The sequence below is a fragment of the Chiloscyllium punctatum genome, chromosome 49, assembly GCF_047496795.1.
Source record: "Chiloscyllium punctatum isolate Juve2018m chromosome 49, sChiPun1.3, whole genome shotgun sequence".
In the NCBI taxonomy this organism is placed as follows: domain Eukaryota; kingdom Metazoa; phylum Chordata; class Chondrichthyes; order Orectolobiformes; family Hemiscylliidae; genus Chiloscyllium; species Chiloscyllium punctatum.
The window spans coordinates 52,324,724-52,346,374 of NC_092787.1; positions in this window are offsets into that span (position 1 = coordinate 52,324,724).

Consider the following 21,651-nt stretch of genomic DNA (forward strand, 5'->3'; position numbering starts at 1 on the left):
CTTTTTCTGTCCAACTGTCCTTCTCTTTTTTGGGGCTCTGATTCTATCTATTGTTCACTCCTTACCCCCTCCCCCACCCTATACTCTGTGTAAATAACAACCTTTTCCTAGCTACCATCGGTACTGAGGAAGGGTCACTGGACCTGAAACATTAACTTTGATTTCTCTCCACAGATACTGCCAAATCTTCTGAGCTTTTATAGCAATTTCTGTTTTTGTTTCTCCTTTCCAGCATCTGTAGTTCTTCATGATTTTATATTTCAATTAACATTGTTATAGCTGCAAGCTAAAATTACATAAAAAACGAAGGTTCTTGTGATGCAGTGGTATTGTCCATACCTCTGAGCCAGGAGGTCTAGGTTAAAGTCCCACATACTATAGAGGTGTACTAACACCTCTGAACAGCTTGATGAGAACGGAATCTCCATCCTAGTAATCAGAGACTTCGTCTGCGCACGCAGGGACGAACAGGGGCAGCAGACTGGTATGTGGGAGGCAATGGTCTTCATAACCCAGACGCTTCCATGAATCATGTGACTATCTGGATACCTCCATGGATAGGCTGCAGGCTGCCATGGAGACCCTCGGGTCTGCTGTTGACGCTCATCCACCTGCATGCAACACTTCAGGCATGGCAACAGAGGAAAATAGGAGATATGGAAGTCATTCCAGATGGCCCTTCCACAAGGAGACTGTGGGGGTGGGGAGGGGGAAGGGTAGGTACCAGGTATCCGGCCTAAGGAGGAACCAATCTCCTCTCGAGACCCTCTGGAGCTTTGCAGGCCCTCCATATTCACCCTGCCAGTCCCACTCCAACTATTGGGAGTTCAAATCAAGGTGGCTTGAGCAGCTGATGGGCCAGTGGTAGTGTCTGTTAATTCAGAGACTCACATAATGTTCTGGGGACCTGGGTTCGAATCCTGCAAATGGCAAAATTTGAATTCAATGAAAATAAGAGTCTAATGTTAATTGATTAGATTCCCTAGAGTGTGGAAACAGACCATTCGGCCCAACAAGTCCACACTGACCCTCCAAAGAGCAACCCACCTGTTCCCCTACATTTACCCATGACTAATCCACCTAACACTATAGGCAATTTAGCATGGCCAATTCACCTGACCTGTACATCTTTGGATTGTAGGAGGAAACCGGAGCAAACCCATGCAGACATGGGGAGAATGTGCAAACTCCACACAGACAGTTGTCCGAGCCAGGAATCGAACCCAGGTCCCTGGCGCTGTGAGGCAGCAGTACTAACCACTGAGCCACTAGATAGGGAACACCCTTCCAGTTCATAATCTCCTTTAGGGAAGGAAACTGCCATCCTTACTTGGTCTGGTTTACATGTGACTCCAGACCTACAGTAATGTGGTTGACTCTTAACTGCCCTCTGGGCAATTATGGATGGGCAATAAATGCTGGCCAAGCCAGAAACTCCCTCATTCTGTGAATGAATTTTGTTGTCTCATAGGAAGGTCTTTAGCATGTCAGGGCCACCCAGAGACAAATGTTCCCGCGGATACCCAAACAAACTTCCAGAGCCAATGTCCCTCATTGCTGAGAGGGCTGCTTCTGCCTCAAATGGGAAAGCTGAAACAACACTAAACCATTGCAGGTGAGAACGAACAAAACACACACCATCTGAGGTCGATGCCATAGCACAAGTGACAGTACACTGTGTGTGGAGTATCACAGATATAGACAGTTGATAGGTTTTGCACTACAGCTATTGTGTAGGTCCAATTGTAACCATGTCAGTATGAAGGCACCAACACCATGCTATTCCTTGGATGCTCCCTAATGCATATCTAACTCTAAGATATCTTATAACCATTCTCTCATCTAGTGCACAGCCTGTGCAATGTAACCTGTGTGTCTCCGTCTACGTCTTTTTGATCTATACATCCTTGCATACTATGGTCTGCCTGAACTGCTCACAAACAAAGCTTCTCACTGTACTTTGGTACACGTGACAATCAATCAATCAATTAACTTTATGCCCACACAGGATGTCGCATGAATTGATACTTACTGCTACAGATGAATGTGATGCATACAGGGCAATGGGTTTGGCTGGCACTACTTCCCCTAATGGTCAAATATCCTTGTTCATTCCCTAGCTTCTGTGTGCACATGTATTAATAATAATTAAGTGGTCAGTCAGGGAAGTGTAAAGCACATAAAGTGCCAATGCATTTGGATTGGGAGGTATTACAAGGCAATAGTTCAACATGATGTTCATTTGATGTCCACAATAAACCTGCTATTTTCCTCATCATTGTTCGTTGATTACAGCTTCAGATAGCAGGGTATGGACCAGAATAAGTGTAACATTGATTTCTGAATAAACTTGTCCTATATTGCAATGTCTGTCAAAAGAATTGCGAACATCAAGCATTAACTCTGTTTTTCCAAAGTCCCAGCCCATTCAACCCCTCCCTATAGCTCAAACCTTCCAATCCTAGCAACATCCTTGTACATCATTTCTGAACCCTTTCAAGTTTACCAACACCTTCCCATAGCCGGGAGAATGCAGTATTCTAAAACTGGCCTTACCAATAACCTGTATAGCCGCAACATGGCAGCTGAACTCCTGTAGGCAATCCACTAACCAATGAAGGCAAACATAGCAAACGTTTTCTTCACTATCCTGTCCATCTGCGACTCCACTTTCAAGGAATTATGAACCTGCACCTCTAGATCCCTTTGTTCGTTAACAATAACCAGGATCTTACCAATAAGTGTAAATCCTGCCCTGATTTGCCTTTCCAAAATACAACAGCTCACATTTACCTAAAGTAAACTCCATTTGCCATTCCTCAAGCCATTAGTCCATCTAATCAAGATCCCATTGTATTCTGAAATAACCTTCTTCAATGTCATCTGCAAACTTACTAACCATTCTCCCTATATTCACATAAAAATCATTTATATAAATGATGAAAAGCAGTGGGAACCTACACTGGTCTCTACAGCATAGCACATGGTCATTGGCCTCCAGTCTGAAAAACTGCCCTCCACCATCCCTACTATCTCCTACATTCAAGCCAATTTGGTATCTAAATGGCTAGGTCTCCTGGATTCCATGAGATCTAATCTTGCTAATGAAATCCATATAGACAACATCTACTGCTCTGCCCCCATCAGGCTTCTTTGTTGTTTCTTCAAAAGAACTCAGTCAAGTTAGTGAAATATGATTTCTCACACACAAAGCCATGTTGGCTCTCCCTAATCAGCCCTTGCCTTTCCAAATACATGTAAATCCAGCAAGTTAGCCACCACTGATGTCAGCTCACTGGTCCAAAGTTCCCTGGCTTTCCCTTACCAACTTTCTTAAATAGTGGCACCACATTAGACAACTTCCAGTTTTCCAATACCTTACCTTGTGCCTATCAATGATGCAAATATCTCAGCAAGGGGCTGAGCAATCTCTTCCCTAGCTTCCCACAAAGTTCTGGGATACATCTGATCAGGTCCGAGAGATTTATCTACATTTATGTGACTTAAGCCATCGAGCACCTCCCCCTCTGCAATTTGGATATTTTTAAAGGAATCACTAATTATTTCCCCAAGTTCTCTAACCTCCATATGTTTCTCCACAGTAAATACTGACATGATAGACTCATTTAGTATCTCATCCATCTCCTGTGGTTCCACACATAGAGAGCTGTTGATCTTTAAGAGGCCCTATTCTCTGCCTATTTACTCTTTTGTCCTTAATGTATTTGTAGAATCTCTTCGGATTCGCCTTAACTCTATTTGCCAAAGATATCTCGTGCCCTCTTAACTATACTCCTACTGCACTTATACTCCTCTAGGGAATCACTCAATCCCAGCTGTTTAGATCTGCCATATGCCTCCTCCTTTTCTAGTCATGCAACATTCCCTACACCAACCAGCTTTGCCTTTCACACTAATAGATACATGCTGTCTCTGAAATCTTGTTCTCTCATTTTTAAAGGCCATCCATTTTCCATAAGACATAGGAGCTGAAAATAGGCTGTTCGGCCCATCGAGTCTTTTCCATCATTCAATCATAGCTGATAGGTTTTTCAATCCCATTTTCCCGCTTTCTCCCCGTAACCTTTGATTCCCTTGACAATCAAGAACTTACCTATCTCTGTTTTAAATATACTCAATGACCTGGCCTCCATAGCCTTCTGTGGCAAAGTATTCCACAGATTCACCACTCTCTGGTTAAAGCTGTTTCTCCTTTCTAAAGGGTCTTCCCTTTACTCTGAGGCTATGCCCTTGGATCCTCATCTCTCCTGCCAAGGGAAACATCTTCCCAACGTCCACTCTGTCTAGGCTGTTCAGTATTCTGTAAGTTTCAATCTGTGTTCAAGAAAATGTTCTTCTTCTCTTTGTGGATGTACCTACTAGAGAAGAAACAAAGCTTGACCTTCTCTAGGGAAATAAGACAGGGCAGGTGACTGAAGTATTAGTGGGGGAGCACTTTGTGGCCAGTGACCTTAATTCTATTAGTTTTAAAATAGTTATGGAAAAGGATAGACCAGATCTAAAAGTTGAAGTTCTAAGTTGGACCATGACCTTATCCAAAACAGCATACTTGATTGAGGTGAGAATAGTCTAGAGAGAGAACTGCACCACCTGGCTCCCTCTTCTACACTTCCCAGTGGTAACCCATCTACTTGACTGAATCTATGGATTTTCTACCTTCATGAAACTGTTATCCATCACACACCCGGGTCCTGTCAATGAAGGAGGTGCTCTCATTGTTTGCTGGTGCTTAATATTTTTACTCACTTGAGAATGGTATATTTGCAGTTCATAGTATAGAAGTATTCACAAGCATAAGAAAAAAAAACTGCTTGTAGATAGAGACTGCTCTGATTTGCGTGCTTAATTCAAGCCATTGTTTCCTTGACAACAGGTGCCAGTTATAATTGACTACAGTGGCACCAAGTCATGAACAAATTACAAAGATGGATAAGAAATTGATTTTTAATGAGCACTTCACAAATGGAAAGAATTACACTAATGATGAAATCATGTGCTGACCTAGAGATCTAATTTCCTGGACACCTAGAAAGCTCTGATCATCATTTTTGCATCCTGTCATTGCATGTAGCACATTATTGTGAATTGTTTGAGCTTATTCCAGTTGAGGTGTGCTTTGTAAATGTTGTACTGCTCTTTAAAAAGAACTTAAATTTTGTGCCACACATCTAAGAGAATTTACTACCTCAAGGCTTGTATAGAAGGATAATAATGAGCCAGATTTTGTTGCAGTGAGACATTGTGCAACATATGCCATTCGTTAAACATGTTTTTTTTCCCATTATCATTTCTCTACTCTATTGCTGGACTTGTGAACTGGTAATGGTGCAGTAAGAGAAACAAGGCATCTGGGACCTGAGGGAATAGGGCAACCAAATGGGTATATCCTTATGCAATGAGACTGAAAAATTGGTTATCAAGCAGCAGATGGACTGGGAAAGATGATGAACTGAAAGAATAAGGGTTTGAATTCCATTATCGTGGATGATGAAACTTGAAATCAGTTAAGAAATCAGGAACTGAAAGCCAGTGCAATGGTACAAAACTATTGTTATTAACAAAAACACACTTTGCGCATCCCAAAACTACTTTATTGAATCAGGTTGAACAGAAATCTTACCTTTCCTGAGATAAATTAATCCATACCGTCATTCAATAGCTATGTCATAAGTTGCTAATCATCTGCAATACAACCAGTAATTTGCTAAGAGAACAACAGATTTCCCTCCAGGGATGTGGGGATTAAAGGACGTACTACAGAGTCTTAGCAGATGCACTGGTCACAATCTCCCACGAAGTGTTAAATTCTGCAAAAGACCCAAAGGATAGGAAAACTGCAAATGTTACAACTTTATTTAAAAAGAAAATGAGATTTTAAAAAAGAGAGAAACACAGCTAGTCTATTATTGGGAAAATGTTAGTCTATTGATAAGCTTATAAGAGCTTATTATTTAGAAGTACATAATATGCTGAAAAATGTGTTGCTGGAAAAGCGCAGCAGGTCAGGCAGCAAAGGAGCAGGAGAATCGATGTTTCTGGCATAAGCCCTTCTTCAGGAATGAGGAGGGTGTGCCAAGCAGGCTAAGATGAAAGGTGGGGAGGAGGGAATTGGGGGAGGGGCATTGGGAATGCGATAGGTGGAAGGAGGTTAAGGTAAGGGTGATAGGCCGGAGAGGGGGTGGGGGCGGAGAGGTCGGGAAGAAGATTGAAGGTCAAGAAGGCGGTGCTGAGTCTGGGGGTTGGAACTGAGAAAAGGTGTGGGGAGGGGAAATGAGGAAGGTGGAGAAATCTGTATTCATCCCTTGTGGTTGGAGGGTTCCTAAGCGGAAGATGAGGCACTCTTCCTCCAGGCGTCGTGTTGCCATGGTCTGGCGATAGAGGAGGCCAAGGACCTGCATGTCCTTGGTGGAGTAGGAGGGGGAGTGTTCACCCACAGGGCGGTTGGGTTGTTTGCGGAACGTTTCAGAGAACACCTGGAGGAAGAGCGCCTCATCTTCCGCTTAGGAACCCTTCAACCACAAGGGATGAATGCAGATTTCTCCAGCTTCCTCATTTCCCCTCTCCCCACCTTATCTCAGTCCCAACCTTTGGACTCAGCACCGCCTTCTTGACCTGCAATCTTCTTCCCGACCTCTCCGCCCCGACCCTTCTCCAGCCTATCACCCTCACCTTAACCTCCTTCCACCTATCGCATTGTCAATACCCCTCCCCCAAGTCCCTCCTCCCTACCTTACATCTTAGCCTGCTTGGCACACCCTCCTCATTCCTGAAGAAGGGCTTATGCCCAAAACGTCGATTCTCCTGTTCCTTTGATGCTGCTTGACCTGCTGCGCTTTTCCAGCAACACATTTTTCAGTTCTGATCTCCAGCATCTGCAGTCCTCACATTCTCCAAATACATAATATGACCAAGTCGAGTCAGCATGACTACAAGTAACAAGCAGGATAGATAAAGGGGAAGCAGTGGTTGTAATATATTTGGATTTTGAGAACACAATTAATAAAGTACCACACTTCAAGCTACTTAATAAAATAAGAATACTTGACATTAGTGGGAGCACATTAGCATGGGTGAAGGATGAACTAACTAAGAGAAGACAGAGAGTTGGGATAAGGGATCATTTTCAGGATGGCTTCCTATAACTAGTGGTATGCCATAGGATTCAGTGCTGATGCCACAATTATTTGCAATATGCCCTAAAGATTCAGATGAAGAAAGTGAATGTGCTGTAGCCAATTTTCCAGATGGCCCAAAAATAGATGGGAGGCAAAAGGTTGGGAAGACATAAAAAGCCTGCAGAGGAATATAGACAATTTAAGAGAGTGGGCAAAACTTGGCAAATGAAATATAACATGGAGAAATGTGATGTGCATTGACAGGAAGAATAGAAGAGTTGAATATTATTTAAATGGGGAAAGACTGCAGAAAGCTACAGAACAGAGGGATTCATCCATGAATCACAAAAAGCTAATATACAAGTTCAGGGGACAATCAGGAAAGCAAATGCAATATTGATCTTTATCACAAAGGGAATGGAGTATAAACGTAGGAAAGTCTTGTTAAAACTATACAAAGCATTAGTCAGACCACAGCTGGAATGTGGTGAACAGTCTTAGGACCCTTACCTCAGGAAAGATATACTGGCATTTCAGGCAGTCCACAAAAGGTTCACTAAGCCAATACCAAATTGTAATTAAATGTCTTCTGAGGAGAGGTTGAGTAGGTTGGCACTGTACTCATTGTAATGTGGAAGATGTGACCTTTATGAACCATACAAGATTGTTAGGTAACTTGAGATGGGAGGTGAGGAAAGATTATTTCTCCATGTGAGAGGGACTAAGATCAGAGCATATTATCTCAGAATAAGGGGACACAGATAGAACATAGAACAATACAGCGTAGAATAGGCCCTTCAGCCCTCGATATTGCGCCGACCTGTGGACTTTTCTCAGCTCGGCCCCCTACACTATCCCAAAATCATCCATGAGCTTATCTAAGGATTGTTTAAATCTCCCTAATGTGGCTGAGTTGACTACCTTAGCAGGTAGGGCATTCCATGTCCTTACCACTCTCTGTGTAAAGAACTTACCTCTGTCATCAGTCTTAAATCTATCACCCCTCAATTTGTAGTTATGCCCTCTCGTACAAGCTGACGTCATCATCCTAGGAAAACGTCTTTCTCTGTCTCCCATATCTAATCCTAAAATTATATGATATTTAAGACAGAGGTGTCTCAGGGTGTAATGAATCTATGGAATCCTTTACTTCAGTGGGTTAATAAATTTGGGTTGTTAAGTGTTTTAAAAGATGAGATTGACAGATTTTTAACAGTAAGAGAATCAAGGGTTATGGGGAAAAGGCAAGAAAGTGGAGTTGAGCATTATCAGATAAAGCATAATCCTTTTGAATGGCAGAGTAGACTCGATTGGCTGAATGGACTATTGCCTTATGATCTGCTGAATATATTTAGAATAAATAATATAAGCAAGTAACCCTGGACATTATTGGGAATGTTAGTCTATTAATAAGCTTAAAACACAACTCCTTAAACCAGATAAAAGTGGCATGGAATACAGCTAGAACAGAGTTGAACTCTTTGAGTTTGCTTAGCAAGAATGTGAATCATAAAGGTTATAGTATCTGTTGCTTGTAATTAGCATTTTACATAATTTTATTGTTTTAAGTTTTACTTTTCTTGACTCATTAACAAGATTCTGGATCCTATCTGCAGGGATGAACTGACTGTCAAGAGCTGTTAAACCTTTTACTGTTAAACCTTTTAAAGATCAGTGCTGTAGCTAGAGGTCTGAGAACCGTAGGTCCGTCTTAAGGGCCCACTCAGTTTCAGCACATGTATATCAATGACGTTTCTGATGTCCTGGGCAGGACTGGAAAGCAGGTGAGATTGAGGTGTACAAAATAATGAGAGGAATAGATAGAGTCAATAGCCAGAGACTTTTCCCCTGGGCAGGATTGACTGTTACGAGAAGTCATAGTTTGAAGATATTAGGAGGAAGGTATAAAGGAGACATCAGAGGCAGGTTCTTTATGCAGAGAGTTGTGAATGCATGGAATGTGTTGCCAGCTGAGATGGTGGAAGTGAAGTCATTGGGGACATTTAGGCAACTGCTGGACATGCGAATGGATAGTAGTGAGTTGGGTGCATAGGTTAAGCTATTATATTTTACATTAGGATTAAGTCTCAGCATAACATCGTGGGCCAAAGGGCCTGTTCTGTGCTGTACTTTTATATGTTCTGTGTTCTATTAGCAAATAACTCTTCTAATTTAGAGCTGTAAAGAGCTCATAGATCTAAATCTCAGTAGTATAAATAAGGAGGATTAGAGTGTAAGTCTGTACATTTAGTGAGTAAGAAAGTATGGTAAGGAGGTGAGAGATGCTGCTTTATTTCTAACCTAACCTAACCTTCAGGAGAGTAAGCATTGAATATCTACATTAGAGGGGACAGAGAGTCAGTGGCTGTTCAGTTGGACACTTCATTCCAGAAGATAGGCACACCCCTTAGGATAGGGCCTTCTGATTTGGTCTGTTGGTGAGGATAGTAAGATGTGACTGAATAGCAATTAGAATCATAGAGTCATAGAGCATGATAAAATCCCTTTGGTCCAATTCATCCACATTAACCATGTTCCCGAACCAAACTAGTCACACCTTCTGTGTTTGGCTCATATCCCTCCAAACCTTTCCTCATCATGTACTTATCCAAACGTCTTTTAAATGTTGTAACTGTACCTGCTTTCAGCACTTTCTCTGGCAGTTCATTCCACATGCAAACCACTCTCTGCACAAAAAAGTTGCCTTTCATGTCCTTTTTATATCTTTGTCCTCTCTCCTGAAAAATATGCCCCTGAGTTTTGAACTCTCCCACCCCAGTGAAAAGACCTTTGCTATTCATTTTATCTATGCCCTTCATGATTTTAGAAACCTCTAAGGTCACCTATCAGGAGGTTTATCATCTATCCCTCTTTTGTCCCTTTAGGGGATAGGATTTTAGGTTTTCCCCTTTAATAGTTCCTGAGAGGATTCCAGTCTGTCCCCTTTAGCAGTCATCTCAAATGGTTCCAGTCTGTCCCCTTTAACAGTTCCCAGGGAGGGTTCCAGTCTATCCTCTTTAATAGTCCTCCCCTGGAGAGTTCCAATCCATTTTCTTTAGCAGTACCCCAGCCCCTCTTTGAGGAGGGGGTCCTAACTTTGGTTCCTTATTATTTGGTGTTAAAATACAATGGAGCTAATGGCACTCACATTCAGGTTCAGTAATATCCTTTTATGAAGGAAATCTTCCATCCTAACCTCTTATGGTCAACATGTGACACTAGAATTGCATCAATGTGGCAAACTATAATCTTAAAAGCTCTTCAAAATGACCGAGCAAGCCACATAGCTCCATCAAAAGCTAAATAAGTCTGATATTAAAAGTAAGCATGAACATGACAATGGCACACATAACCCATAAAATCATCCCTGACATATGGGGCTGTGACAAAATTGGGCTAGCTGACCCACAGTCAGGTCAGTCAAATGATTACATCACATACACCAATTTGAACAATTTGATTTTTTGGATATCCAACAAGACAGCTGTGGCAGGCACAGAAGGCTGTGGTTAGCAAGAGGTTTCCTTCAGAGTCCTCAATTTTGAACTGTGCACCCCAGGAAGTTTCATGGCATCAGGTCAAACATGGGCAAGTAAACTACCTACTGATTATTAACTCCTGTACCAAGTTAGCTATGAATGAACATTCCTCTATGCTGAACACCTCTTGGAGGAAGCACCGAGAATGGCAAGGGCATAGAATTAATTATCCTTTGCTAAGTGTGATTCAACAGCGCCACTTCTCACAGAGCTGGTCAAGTGCTAAAGGATATTGCTGCTTGACTGGGTCAGTGATTATTTCAGGGTTCCATCAAAAACGGAAAGAATTAACTTGAAAAATCATTTTTAAAAAAATGAATGGTCTTTGAGAAGACTATGCTTTTTTCATGGATGGTCTTCAAGGAGTCAAAAACCTTTCCTCAGCTAGGTATCTGTGAATTGATAAAGATCTTAAAGCATAAGTGAAAGGGAAGACAAGCATAAAAGGTTTTGCTTCATTAGGTGAGGAAAGTGATCAGACATGCATGAAGAAAGTGGTGGTGTTGACAGTTTTGAAGCTGTGTTCATCTCGGACAAGTGACAAGCAAGATTTGTGTAGTTTCTCCCATTTACTTGACCAAGTCTGACAGAGGTCAGAGTGCAGCACAGAATCTGATAGAGGAGCAAAAGGAATGGAACCCCAACTGCGTGGACAGTCTAGTGATGATATTATGAAGTTTCACAATTCCACCTTGTTAATCTTTCCAGCAGCATGACCTTCACAGCTGAGGGAAAATGTATTTACAACTAACATAAACTGCAACCTTGTGCAGTTGTACCAATGTACAGAAAAGCAATTACACCTCCTGCAGTAACTCTTCACTGCATTTTGGTCAGCAATGACAGATTCAATTTCAATCATGCCTGTGTTGTGTTCATCACATTTGATTATTTTCACACATGGAATCAAACTAATTTTGTGTCAATTGTTCAGGGTGAGCGCTATCTCATGAAACTAGCAACACAATGGACATTGATACAAGCTGCCATTTGTCATTTATTAATTATAATGTAATTGTTCAGATAATAAATGTAACAGATGCGAATAAAATCACTTCATCATTGAACTACAATTGTTTGAGGCATCTGTTCTGTATTTTTGAACTGCCCCTGTTGTGACATTCATAACATTGGGCTTGTTTTCAGTTTCCCTTCTGTTGCACAGCTGTACTTGGTGCTGTAGAGGTGCTTATGAATCCCTAAATTGACAGGTGGAGGTGTTAATTTGTGCACTGACTTGTCTTGTTTAATCGCTGTAATGATCATCGTTTTGATCTCTTCAACCCCGTGTTTTTCCTTCCATTTGGGGCTTTCTTAAGAGGATTGATAATCCTTCTTATGTTTTATTTTTTGACTTGGCAGATACTCCATCTGGCATTTAGATCGTTGTTGTTTTCCTGTGATGTTTAAACTCACACATTTCTTTCTCTTCTTGTCCTTTTCTTTTACTTGAACTTTGATGTTCATTTGGTACTGAGCTCTCGACCAACTATTCACATGCTCAGCTTGGAAAAGAAAAGTTACTTCCAGGGACAGATGGGTGTTGCTGATATAGCCACTACTTATTGCCCATCTCAAACTCTATATAAGAAGAAAGTTGTATTTAAGTATGACAAATTGCTCTTCTTGAGGGAAAACTCAGCTATACTGTATTTACCAAAAGTTTAAATGATCATTGTGGAATATCTTCTTTTGTAAATTCTAAAGTGTAGGTTTTGAGTTTGCTGTATGTTAATATAGAAGTGTAATCTTAGAGGTAAATACATGTCAAACATAGGTCAGCTATTGATCCGCTGCAATTATTTACAGTGATTATAAATATCCTGAGATTGCTTTCAAAATTATGGCATGGAAGAAGAATAGGAATATTAAGAGTTGACTATCACTCTTCCCTTTGTTGCAGATCTGTTATTTTAACCATTTTCTAGTATGTTTGATTTATTTTTCTGAAGAAGTTTAAAACTTAATAGTATTAATCATTCCCAATCATGTTTTAAAATCAGTATGTATCAAGAGTGCAGATGCTTACAAAGCTTCTTGAAGTGTTAGTGGACATTCTAGCTGTGATTTTTTTTAAATTTCAAAATATACTTTATTCATAGAAATAAATCTTTGGTACCTGTACAAATTGCCATGTCGTTCATAGCTATATACATTGCATGTCTTAACATTACAAAGAACAGATTGAATTAATCGAATTTACAGTTATCCTATTTACAGTTCCCTTTATTAACCATCCAGTCTCTTAGTATTTAGCTGTGGCTTCAGCGGAACCCACCTACTGAGTGGGTGCCCTGTTTTATGAAAGCAAAGGAAACTTCTTTAACCCCCAGTTTATGGGGTTACCATTGCTCATTTGACTGTCCTGTCTCTGCTGTAGCTCTCTACATCCCCATGGTGAGCATGAACTGCTGGACCTTCGCTGGGCTGAGGTAGCTATCCAGCTCCTCACTGGGGTCATTTACCCGCTCTGGTGTCATTGAGCCAAGGCAAGGGTCCACAATGTCCAGACTGTCAGAGGATCACAGCTCTCAGTTGCCTGTAGTTGTGGGGCAGTGGGTACCCCCTGGTTCTCCCTGGGTGGAGGGTGGACTTTGGGGGTCCGTTGTTTCCTGGTTGGGAGGAAATGCCCTCCTCTTTACCTACGGCGCTCTGTCTCTTCTTCTGGTGGTGATGACCTTCTTTGCACCCGTCCTCCCCCTCCGAAGAGCTGGCTGTCCCTCCCTCGTGCAGCTGTCTTTTCCCCCTTTGCTGGGAGGCTTTGGGAGCCTGGCAAGATTTCCTCTTCCTGTTTTTAACAGGTATCCACTCCTCTGCCTGCTTGATTACCTCCTCCTCCATTTCTTCCATCTGTCCAGCTAGAGCTAGGATCAGCTGCTGTGTCTCTCCGCTGGCTGCCGCCTCCTCCACTCCAGCCTGTTCTTCTTTCTGGGTGCCACCAGACTCCGTTTCCCTGCTGTCCGGGTGGATCTTACTGGTCTTTGGGGGTCCATGGCTCACATTGCCACCTCCAGCCATCTGTGCGTGAGTGGGGCCCCCATGTCTTGGGCAGGTCTTATACATATGGCCCGCCTCTCTGCACAGGTTGCAGCTCTTTTCTTCCTGACAGTCCTGAGTCAAGTGACCCTCCTGTTTGCAGTTCCTGCAGATGGTCACCTTGCAATCCGCTGCCACGTGTCCCGACTTCCCGCAGGTTCGGCACACTTTCGGCTGCCCTGCATATGTCAGGTAGCCTCTGCTCCCTCCGATTGCGAAGCTCGAGGGTGGGTGGAGGATGTTCCCATTGTCATCGGCCCTCAGAGTTACCCTGACCTGCCGCTTACTGGTCCAGATCCCAAAGGGGTCGATCACATCAGTGGCTTCTCCCTCAACTTGGACGTACCTTCCCAGGAAGGTCAGGACATCAGCCACTGGAACATAGGGGTTGTACATATGGATTGTAACAACCCGATTCCTCTGTGCAGGAAGCACACACAATGGGGTCGCCAACAAGATGGAAAACAGCAGTACCCCTTCCTTCTCCTTGAAGACCTTCAGGAGCTGTTCGCACTGCTTCTCTGAAGGTCACATCAAAGTAGCCTGCCCCAGGGAAATCCTGCAGGTAGTACACGTCCGCTGCAGCAAACCCACAGCAAGCCAACAGTACTTTCTTAATAAACAGGATGCGGTCGACCAGTGTACAATCCTCTACCTTCTTCACAGTCACCCGGACTGTGTTTTGAACCCCTTGCCCAGGGCTGCGGGCAGCCATTGAGGCCATAGCTCTGAGGTTGGCTGGTCCCTGAATTGGCGTTAGGCCGAAGCCAGCATGAAGATCCACCAAGAGCAGGTCAGCACAACCAAATGATCCTCCAATGTCCAATCACGATCCAATGATGATCTCCACTAGCTCTGATGACTCGCAACTCGACACCTGTCCTGATAAGAACAGACACTTGATCTTAGCCAAAAGGCCTTTTGGTTTCTAGCTTCCGTGGACATTCTAGCTGTGATTACCATGAAGGTCCTACCAGGAGGTGGTACAATGGCTCAGTGATTAGCACTGCTGCCTCACAGTGTCAGGGACCTTGGTTCAATTCCACTTTCAGGTGACTGTCAATTTGTACATTCTCTCTCTGTGTGGGTTTGCTCTGGATGCTCTGGTTTCCTCCCCCAATCCAAAGATTTGCAGCTTAGGTGGATTGGCTCTGCTAAATTGTCCTTAGTTTTCAGGGATGTGCAGGTGAGGTGGATTAGCCATGGGAAATGCAGGGTTACTGGGATTGGCCAAATGGCCTGGTTCCGCACTCTATGGATTCTATGTCGAGAGTGTGGTGCTGAAAAAAGCAGAGCAAGTCAGGCAGCATCCAAGGAGCAGGAGAATCGATGTTTCAGGCATAAGCCCTTCATCAAGAATGAGGCTTGTGGGCTGGGGCTGCAGAGAGATAAATGGGAGGGGGAGGTGAGGTTGAAGGGGAGGTAGCTGAGAATGTGATAGATAGGTGAAGGTGAGGGAGAAGGTGATAGGTTGGAGAGGAGGGTGGAGCAGATAGATGGGAAAGACAGGTCAGGATGGCAGTGCCAAGTTGGGACTGGGATAAGATGGGGGGAGGGGAAATGAGGAAACTGTTGAAATCTGCACTGATCCTGTGTGGTTGCAGGTTCCAAAGGCGGAATATGAGGCATTCTTCCTCCAAGCGTCGATGTTAAATGTTTGGCGATGGAGGAGGTCCAGGACCTGCATCTCCTTGAAGGGGAGTTGAAGTGTTCAGCAGGCATTGGGTGGTAAGTTAAGGATTCTATGAATCTCAACCTTGTCCCTCAGACTATAATCACTATCAGTTGTCTCTCTCTGCTGACAGTGCAGATTCTGGGAACTTTATCTCCCTTTTAAAGAGTAGCAAAAGGCACTTCTGCAAATTTTACAGGCTGTGTAGGAAACAAGCCAGCAATCACAAGATTCTAAATCTGTAATACCCATTGCCCTTGCATGGAAATGCTTGGGTACTGCTCAACATAATCTTCCATAAAACATTAACCACATTCGGAAAAATTAGGACAGTATTGAATATAAACTCACTTGCCTGTTTTCTGCCATTCAATTAAGTATCAAGTTTGTGCTGAAATACCCATGAGCACTTTACCTCTCTAAGATAAACGATTCAGTTTTGAAGAACCATCATGGAAAAGCAATATGCCTTCGACACATCTTATCTCATCAATTATTTAACCAGAGCCCAAGATTGTCAGCTGTGGCATGCAGTTCTTAATTCAAACCAGTATTACACTTTTACTGACCTCAAAGTCTTCAGATTGAAAGGGAAGGTCTATAGTCTATCTGCGCTCAGAGATTAAGCTCATTCTTTATTAATGATGAGTCAATCAGGGTAAAAGTCATTCTCAAGTATGTTCTTCACTATTTTTGCAATTAGAAGTGAAAGGTTTGATTCATTTGTGTTTAGCTTTACTGCAAGCAGAAGAGATTGCATTACTGCTCTGCTTGAGAAGCTGTTATAGAAATTCTGGTATCAATTGCTGTCTTATGGTACGCTATGGGATACAATGTAACTGGAAGTAGATCAGGTTCAGTGGTTAATAACTTGACAGCGATGTGAAGGAAGTAATGGTTCAGGAAGGCAGCTCACCATCACCTTCTCAAGGGTATCTAGTGATTGGCACAAATGCTGGCTGAGCCAAAGTTCTGTATGAAATTCATCTTATGGTTTAAGATTATATGGACCACACGTTTGATTCCAAGTGTATGCTGAGTTAGTTCACAACAAAGTGAAAGACTTTCATTTACATTGTACCTTTCAGAGCTTGGTTTGTTTAAAAGCAATTTACAGTCAATGAAGGAAATATAAGTTTGTAGGAAATATATAAGAAAATTTTCTGCACAGTAAGTTCACAAAAGCAGGTATATGATGATGACCCAATAGTCTGTTCCTGCTTTATTAAATGGAGGCAAGGAGGGTGAGTTAGCCCAGTTGGCAGGACAGCCAGTATCTGATACAAGAGTGATATTAACTGCATGGGTATCTGATATAGGAGTGATACTAACTGCATGGGTATCTGACACATGAGTAATACTGACTGCATGGGTATCTGATACAGGAGTGATATTAACTGCATGGATATCTGATACAGGAGTAATACTAACTGCGTGGGTATTGTTAGGAAGATGTGGGTGTACTGTGCCTTTAAGAGAGTTAAAAGTTAGCAGTGACAGCACCAAGTGTTCTCAATAAGATACATTATAAACATGCTGTCTAGCTACTGATGTATCTAGGGTAGCTATTTGCCTGGAGACAAAAAAGAAACAGATTTGAATTAGGCCAATCAATTTAAATATACCCCAAAACAAATACCAAATTCCAATTCAGTTTAAATTGAATATATTGACAATCTTAAAAGCCATTGACACAATTCGATGTTCTTTTGGGGTATAAGACTGGGAAAATTGAGTAGTTGAGGTGAGAACTGCCAAGCCAATGACATCTGCACACTGCCCAGAAAAATAGCTCTCTTAAAGGTACATTTATTGATCAGTAACCTGTGTAGCAGAATCCCAAATAAGAAGAAAAGAAGACAGGAATACAGAGAAAACTGAAAGCTATCTGGTTTTGAGATAAGAAGTTTTGTTTTGTAAATATTAATTGGGGCTTTTATCGAATCAGTGTTGTGGAAGGGCAAGGTAAAAGATAGGTTAGAGGAAGCAGTTGTAAATAGTTGTTAGTTAATTATTCTCTGTCACATTTTAAGAAATAAAGTTGTTAATTTTACTTTAGTTCTTGGCTTCTCGAATTTTCACAGATTACTGCACAGGATAAATCTTTTCTGTGTTGCTGTTTTAAATTAAGCAGGAGGGTTTACCCCATTGCATCACAGTATCTGATACAGGAGTGATACTACCTGCATGGGTCCAGTTTCCATTCCAGTGAACATTACTATGAAGGACTGTCCTTCTCAACCTTTCCTTCCACCTGAGGTATGGTGACCCTCAGGTTAAATCACCTGCAAACGTTTCTTTCTCTCTTTCTAATAAGAAAAGTGCAATAGACTGTTAAAGACTTTGACAACCTTATTTTTTAGTAGAACTGCATGCAGTACTTCTGGCTATTGTTTTTCTCTACTCATATTTGTATTTTTGCCTTTTCTTGTATGTGTGGGAGTTTTACAATGGTTAAAGTTTAAGAGGCATAGATGGGAAATCCTGTTATTTTGCATGTTGTTGTTAAAGTTAAGCATGTCACAATAGGTAGCTGTTTTTCTTTGGTACTGAAAGAACGTCAAAGGATTGTTTTTAACCTAAGAGATGGTCAGTGAAATAACTCCACAGGAGATGGTAGCCAGTCACCAAGCCATTCCTTATTTGCACATGGGCAAAAGTGAGGACTGCAGATGCCGGAACCCAGAGTTTAGATCAGAGTGGTGCTGGAAAAGCACAGCAGGTCAGGCAGCATCCGAGGAGCAGGACAACAGACAATAGACAAAAGGTGCAGGAGTAGGCCATTCTGCCCTTCGAGCCTGCACCACCATTCAATATGATCATGGCTGATCATTCTTAATTAGTATCCTGTTCCTGCCTTATCTCCATAACCCTTGATTCCACTATCTTTGAGAGCTCTACCCAACTCTTTCTTAAATGAATCCAGAGACTGGGCCTCCACTGCCCTCTCGGGCAGAGCATTCCACACAGCCACCGCTCTCTGTGTGAAGAAGTTTCTCCTCATCTCTGTCCTAAATGGTCTACCCCGCATTTTTAAGCTGTGTCCTCTGGTTCGGCACTCACCCATCAGTGGAAATATGTTTCCTGCCTCCAGAGTGTCCAATCCTTTAATAATCTTATATGTCTCAATCAGATCCCCTCCCAGTCTTCTAAACTCAAGGGTATACAAGCCCAGTCACTCCAGTCTTTCAGTGTAAGGTAATCCCGCCATTCCAGGAATTGACCTCGTGAGCCTACGCTGCACTCCCTCAATAGCCAGAATGTCTTTCCTCAAATTTGGAGACCACAACTGCACACAATACTCCAGGTGTGGTCTCACCAGGGCTCTGTACAGCTGCAGAAGAACCTCTTTGCTTCTATACTCAATCCCTCTTGTTATGAAGGTCAGCATGCTATTAGCCTTCTTCACTACCTGCTGTACCTTCACTGACTGGTGTACAAGAACACCCAGATCTCTTTGTACTGCCCCTTTACCTAAATTGATTCCATTTAGGTAGTAATCTGCCTTCCTGTTCTTGCCACCAAAGTGGATAACCATACATTTATCCACATTAAACTGCATCTGCCATGCATCTGACCACTCACCTAACTTGTCCAGGTCACCCTGTAATCTCCTAACATCGTCCTCACATTTCACCCTGCCACCCAGCTTAGTATCATCAGCAAATTTGCTAATGTTATTACTAATACTATCTTCTATATCATTAATATATATTGTAAAAAGCTGCGGTGCCAGCACTGATCTCTGCGGTACCCCACTGGTCACTGCCTGCCATTCCGAAATGGAGCTGTTTATCACTACTCTTTGTTTCCTATCAGCCAACCAACTTTCAATCCAAGTTAGTACTTTGCCCCCAATACCATTGAAATCAACATTTCAGGCAAAAGGCCTTCATCAGGAAGAGAGGCAGGAAACCTCCAGGGTGGAGAGATAATGGGCTGTGGACAGCCAGATCAAAAGCAGTCTCTAGAATCAGGACACTCTCTGAGACTCCTGTTAATATCTGTCAGCATTGGCTCCCTGATTGGCCCAGGTTAACACTGCAATCAAGGATGTCATTATCAATGAATTCCATTTTGTTCTAATTCCAATCACTGCAGTTAATCAGAGGCATTTTGGGATATTTTGTTATTTCATTAAATAAAATATAAACATAGAACAGTACAGCGCAGTACAGGCCCTTTGGCACTCAATGTTGTACCAACCTTTCATCGACTCTAAGATCAAACTAACCCATCATTTTACTATCACCCAGGAGTCTATCCAAGAGTCGCCTAAATGTCCCTAATGTATCTAACTCTACTACCACCACTCCAGTCCAGGCTGCAACCTGGTAAATCTCCTCTGCACTCTTGCTAAGACTTCTTCATTCTTCCTATAATGAGGTTGCCAAACAGAGCTGCAGCATAACCTCACGGCTCTTAAACTCAATCCCCCTGCTAATGAAAGGGAACACACCATACACCTTCTTAACAACCCTCTCAATTTGGATGGTGACTTTGAGGGATCTATGGACATGAACCCTAAGATTCCTCTGTTCCTCCACACTGCCAAGAATCCTGCCTTTAATCCTGTATTCTGCATTCAAATTCGACCTTCCAAACTGAATCACTTGACACTTTTCCAGGTTGAACTCCATCTGCCACTTCTCAGCCCAACTCTACATCCTGTCAATGACTCCTTGCAACCTACAATGGCCCTCCACACTATCCACAACTCCACCAACCTTTGTTTCATTGGCAAACTTACTAATCCATCCTTCCATTTCCTCATCCAAGTCATTTGTAGCATGGAGTCACGGGGCTCACTTTCCAATGTGTTACCCCAATGAGTCATGACATAAGGAACAAAAACAGAAATTGCTGGGAAAACTCAGCAGGTCTGACAGCATCTGTGGAGAGAAAGCAGGGGTAACATTTCTCTCCACAGATACTACCAGACCTGCTGAGTTTCCCAGCAATTTTTATTATTTTTGTTTTTGATTTGCAGCATCTGCAGATCTTGTTCTATTTTGAATTATGATGTTAGTTTATGTAATGTACCTTTATTTTAATATTGAATATATTTAAACCTACAATAAATAATAAAGCTGCTTTGTCATAGTGAAAGTGTAATATTTACAGTGCAATATGAGAAGTTTGAATTTAAGAAGCTGTTACGACTTAAGTTGTAACACAATCAAAGCATTCAAAGTGTTAAGGTAGAGTAAGATAATCAGTCGCTTTCTATTGATTCCTTCTGATTTCTCAATCGGCAAACTCCTTGCACTGGTAGCTAATGTCAAATTAATCCCAGTATCGACCACAGCAATTAGGCTTTGTGAGCTTGAAGAGACAGACTATTTAGATGCATCGGTATTTTAGTTAGAAAATTGACAAATGCATCTCCATTGCCATCTCAAGACATCACATCATCTGAGTTATGATAATTCTATGGTTGACCCACCCTTAGCAGGAAAATGAGACTAGAAAGAACTCAATGGAATATACTGGATATATTTGAGAAATTGAGGACAAGATATAATTGGTTGTATTTTATCATTCCATCAAAATTGTACAGAGTGAATGTGATAATGGCATTGGTGTTCACCTTGACAAAGAACAGTAGAGCATTGGTAGTTTTGTTAAAATGTTAAATACAAAAAATGTGACCCCAACATGCCACACTCACCTTACTGCAGTGAATATATGTGTGTTTAAATTTCCTGGTGCACAGAGATGAGACACTGCATTAACACACTTGTGTTCTGCTCCGAATTTGCTAATTAGCTGCTGCATACTTACCCTGTGGTCGAGATATATACCAGTGAAGACAAGGTGGGAGTTGTCAAGTGCACAAGGACTGAATGTTTTATTTCATGGTTAAAAATCACACACCACCAGGTTATAGTCCAACAGGTTTATTTGGAAGTAATAGCTTTCAAAGTGCTGTTCCTTCATCAGGAAATTGGTGGGGCAGGATCACAAGACACAGAATTTATAGAATCCTAGCATCCCTACAGTGTGGAAACAGGCCCTTCAACTCAACAAGTCCACACTGACTCTCCAAAGAGTCACCCACCCAGACCCCCTCCCCTCCCCTATTACTTTAGATTTACCCTTGACTAATGCACCTAAATTACACATCTCTGAAAATTATAAGCAATTTGGCATGGCCAATTCAACTAACCTGCACATCTTTGGACAGTGGGAGTAAACTGGAGCACCTATAGGAAACCCGCGCAGACACAGAGAGAATGTGCAAAATCCACACAGACAGTTGCCCAAG